Source organism: Gouania willdenowi, chromosome 21 (genome assembly GCF_900634775.1).
Source record: "Gouania willdenowi chromosome 21, fGouWil2.1, whole genome shotgun sequence".
NCBI classification, from domain to species: domain Eukaryota; kingdom Metazoa; phylum Chordata; class Actinopteri; order Blenniiformes; family Gobiesocidae; genus Gouania; species Gouania willdenowi.
In genome coordinates, this window is record NC_041064.1 from 6,394,590 (window position 1) to 6,399,996 (window position 5,407).

At 37.9% G+C, this 5,407-nt stretch overlaps 1 non-coding gene across 1 annotated transcript; it reads right to left on the reverse strand.

The window, feature by feature from the left end:
• Positions 1–1,250: 1,250 nt before the first annotated feature.
• trnak-cuu (transfer RNA lysine (anticodon CUU)) lies at positions 1,251–1,323 on the reverse strand. The gene has a single exon. It is a non-coding gene; the product is annotated as a tRNA-Lys (tRNA).
• Positions 1,324–5,407: the final 4,084 nt, after the last annotated feature.

Sequence of the window (5,407 nt, forward strand, 5' to 3'; positions counted from 1 at the left end):
GGTTTCCCATCATGGCTGAGGGACATTATCACCCCCCCCACATACACACACACACACAAAAATTCCCATCAAGCATAAAGAGAGAGAAATACTGAAGCACCCTGATAGTGATTGATGGATAGATAAAGAAGTTATGCGTTCCAAGGTGAATAATAATGACCAGAGGAATGCACAAACATGCTGAGAAGCATTCAGATCGTGTGAAGTCATTTTAAAAACACTTCAGAGTGCAGCAATCGGACAACTTTCTTTTCTACTGAGGGTCACTGAATGTGCTAAGAGTTCAGTTGTAGGAGGCAAAGCTGGAAAGTTCAGTTAAACTTATCTTTACTGAGCTTTCCAATAAAAGCGAAGGCACCATCACTGCTTGCTATAAAGTCATATTGGCTTTTCGCTGATATCTGATGTCAAACAGAAAATTTACGATTGTGGATCAACAGATCCTCCTCGTCACCTGATTTATGGTGACATTATAGACCTTTACGAACATTAAAATGTTTTCTCTGATTTCACCCATCCCTGAGGTGCATTAATTCTGGATTTATCTCTGTTAGCGAACTTCACCTAACCAAACATTCTCTGTCAGACGGAAGCTGTCCTACGAAGCCAGATATGAACACGTTCAATTAAGTGAGGTAATTTCAGCCTGGTTACGTTCACGCTCTTGTGACAGGGGTGATGATTGCAGCGTCAGACCAATCACAAACACGGACAAACTGTGTAGAGTGATTTGCGTCGCAGCTGAGGAATAATTCTTTAAAAATATGAAGAATTAAAATCCATAATTCAGTCCAAAAACAACACTGTTGTTGCAGAAAAAGCAAGAATGAATAAACACAGACAAGAAAGTTGCTGGCTGACACTGTTCATGAGTAAAAGCATGAGATTATACAATATTATTCCCTCGGATGATAAACGGACAGCGCTCTGATCAGTTTCACTTTATTACATCACAGACATGTTGCTATTCAGGTAGACCTCAATTTATCACTCACACACTGGGATCAGAGTGTGTTGTTTCACTGTAGCATGTTCCTGCTGATTATGCCAGTGTCACCGTAGCGTATGTATGTATGAATGAATGAAAAAATGAACCGTCGGAATAAGTCATGGACGTTTGTGCGATTATAGAAAATTCAGCTTTGTTGTTTTTGGTAGTGGGCCTTTGGGTTAAGGGAATTGCACATTGTTGGTCCACAGTGTATTTAAATTGGTGACCTCCTACAAGGCCACCTCAGACCAAAAGACAGCGCCCAACGTGGGGCTTGAACCCACGACCCTGAGATTAAGAGTCTCATGCTCTACCGACTGAGCTAGCCGGGCTGTGGTGTCAGCTTCCTTGAGGGAATGGCTTTCTGGCTTGCCGACTCACACACTTTTTTTTTTTTTTTTTTTTTGTGTTCCGTTGTGTAAAAAAACATGCTGTACTTGTTTAACAGGAACAATTCTTATTTGCAAAACAAAATACATTGGGCAAGGCACATGTATTTGTGTAATGCATTTTATACAGAAGGCAATTCAATGTGCTTTAAAAAGTGCAACAGAAAAAATTTAACAGTTTAAATTTGTTTTTGAGTGATGTTTTATATTTGCAAACCGCAAATTGCGACATTGTGAGAAGGTTTTAACTCTGTACATTCTTTAGTAGAACGGCTCCTGTGTTCTTCTACTTTGGATCATCTGATCGTGTGTCGGCTTTACTAGTTCTGACTCTGATTTGACCTTTTTTACACTATATTAGTGTTTTTATTAAATCAGCACAAGCTTGGCTTCTTTTCTCTGTGTTGTGCTTTTGAGTCCTGGCTGAACTCTGCACAGGAATCCTGCTATTGCAGCTTTGACAGTGATCGCATGACAAAAAATCATACAATTCAGGGTTGTTTCAAAAATAAAGGATTCTTGAAGTAAATTAAATAAAAGCTTCTCATCCAACCCTAAGGTTTAACTTCTGCTCTCAAACTTTGGTCCAATGAGTCAGTGGGATAATTGTGTGCAAGAAATCCCACTGACGACTTCTCGGTGCTCAGACGAAAGATTAGAGGTGTTTGAGTTAGCCAAAACCTTTTTTTTGTCTATTTATGGGCGACACCCAAAGCCAGTCTCAGCAACAAAGCCTGGATGCTGTTTTTAATGGAGCAATCGAAGAAACAAAAATGTGAGGGTGATATTTGAGCAGAGCTGTCATTATGAAAAATGATCCTGTGTGGAGTTAAACGGGCTTTGGCTGGGATGAGTTGGAACGTGAGGGACTGGTGTTGACTGAACAGCAGTGCTCATTCTTCTCTTTATCTCCCTGGCATTCTTCTGCCTCATTTCAATAGCTATTCTTCACTGAAGAGCCCCGGCCCTTTGCTGCCGTTCACACTTCTTGTGATTTGTATTTTAAGTAGCTGGAGGATCTTTTGTATTCTGGGCCGATAGCCATCTGAATCCTTGTGCTGACATGGGGGACAGCACATATCCTTCAAGAGCTAAAAAAGGTAGCATTTATTATAAGGAATCTAATCTCTTCTTTGGAAATCCAGGGAAATTAAAAATTTTGTGTAAACACTGACTACATAAATGACAGAAAATGTAAGTCGGTTAATTTCAGTGCAAGACTTATCTCTACGTATGTAATCTAATCTAATACACACTCATTTTAAGATTTAAATTGAATATAAAAAATAAAGTGGTTTTTAGTGTTTATTTTTATTTTACCCATCAGTAAGGTTTCCTTACTTTGTCTTTCATATTCTATAAGACCTTATCCAGATTAAGGTGTCAGCTAGATGTGTTAAACGCTATATATCATTGATGATATTCTTCCAAGAGTTAAAATACAAAATAAATTAACTGCTTGGTTAAAGAGTCACTATTATTGCCAAAATTTAGCACAGACATTACTTAAAGCGCTGCTGATCTCAAACTATCTGCGCACAAGCGTTTGCATGTTCTCCCAAATCATGTGAGGGTTTATTCCAGGTTTTCCTGTGGTGTCCTTTAACAGTGGGGCGATGCAACAGTGACAGGACAAAATCCCAATGGACAAAATCCCAACAGACCAAATTACACCAGACAGAATGCCAGTGGACAAAATCAAATCACAATGGACAAATACCCAATAGACAAAATCCCAACAGACAAAATCCCAACAGACAAAATCCCAATAGACAAAATCCCAATAGACAAAATCCCAACGGACAAACTCCCAACAGACAGAATCCCAATGGACAAAATCAAATCACAATGGACAAATACCCAATAGACAAAATCCCAACAGACAAAATCCCAACAGACAAAATCCCAATAGACAAAATCCCAATAGGCAAAATCCCAACGGACAAACTCCCAACAGACAGAATCCCAATGGACAAAATCAAATGACAACGGACAAATACCCAATAGACAAAATCCCAACAAACAAAATCCCAACAGACAAACTCAAAACAGACAGAATCCCAAAAGACAAAATCCCAACAGACAAAATCCCAACAAACAGAATCCCAATCTACAAAATCAAATCTCAACGGACAAATACTCAACAGACAAAATCCCAACTGACCGAATCTCAATAGACAAAATCCCAACAGACAGAATCCCAATGGACAAAATCAAATCTCAAAGGACAAATACCGAACCGACAGAATCCCAACAAACAAAATCCCAACAGACCGGATCCCAATGGACAAAATTCCAACAGACAAAATTCCAACAGACAAAATCACAATGGACTAAATCTTAATGGACAAATACCAAACAGACAAAATCCCTATGGACAAAAACCCAATGGACAGAATCCAAATGGAAAAATCCCAATAGACAAAATCTCAACGGACATACCAATGGATATAAAATCCCAATGGATATGATACCAATGGATAAAATCCCAACAGACAGAATATCAGGAGACAAAATCCCAATTGACTCACGCAGACAACCCCACGACCCTGAAAAACATGGAAAAATGGATGAATGGATGGATGGAAAATACCAAAAGTAAAAATCCTCATTGACAAAATCCCACCAGACAGATTATCAACTGACAAACTCCTAATGGAGAAAATCTCAACAGACAAAATCCCAACTGATAAAACTCCAGCCCATTATGTGAAAAATGGACAAAATCCCATGTATAAGGGCAGTGGGGACCGAATGCTTTAGGACGGAGACTTTGGGTTAAATAAAAAATTATAATCTGGGATTTTCTGATAAGAGTTTGGGATTTTGCTCCTTGTGATTTTGTTTGTTTTGTCATTTTTTTTTCCTTTTGGATTTTGGTTGTTGGGATTTTCTCAAAGATTCTAATGCAACATACATGAACAGCAGCCCCGAACACGTATTACATAACTTTACAAGTGTTGCATATTCATAAACAAGTCTACGATACTATATAAAGATATAGAAGATACTAGATTATGAACAACATTGTAATAAATGGGTGAATACAATAACTAACAAACAATGTCAAAAGGTTTAGCATTCCTCTGCTATTACGCTGTTAAACAGACATTACAAGCCCAAAGACACAACAGTGAAGTTTATGAACTCACAGGAAAGAATTTAACACATCTTTTATTTATTTATTTTTGTATGCTGTACAAAAAACATTAAATACAATCAGAGAAAAAACACCCAGAGTGACAGGAATTTCCACTCTATAGTAGAAGTGATTTGGGGAATGTAAAATATGAAACTGTGTCGCTCAATAGCGAGATTAAATTGTGGATTTATGCTTGGAGGCTGATAAACAGAGACTGTCTGCAGTCTGAATGCTGTTGATAAGAACATCATACCAATACAGTGGCCTTTCTCCAGGCTGCAGATTTCAGGTTTTCTCTCCTTGGGAGCCCTGCTGCTGCAGGACGACAAACACAGGTTTAATCTACTACAAACTACAAAGATAAGCCTCCACACACACATTTATCACTTCAACACACACACACACACACCTACATGTGAACCACCTGTCATCATCGGAAACTGAAAAAGGCTTTTGTCGGCGTTGCCCTCTCCTCTCCGAGGTCAGTCTAGAGAATGTCATTTTTGAATTTGTTGTTCGTATTAGGGCAACATCCCTGTGATGGACTGGTGCCGTATTCAGGGTGTACACCCGCTTAGCGCTCAATGAGAACTGAGGAGATGCACCAGCAAACCTATGGAGTTACTATCATTTTACTCACACTGAACGATTTACAAACAAATACAAAAACATCATTGACACACACAAAGATTACGAAAAAAGTACGAACTTAAGTCTTTCATATAAAAAATAAAATATTTTAAGTACAAAATAAAATCTTTTAAGTACAAAATAAAATCCTTTAAGTACAAACCAAAATATTTCAACTACAAAATAAAATAATTTATGTACAAACTAAAATCTTTCAAATACAAACTAAAATAATTTAAGTACAAACTAAAATCT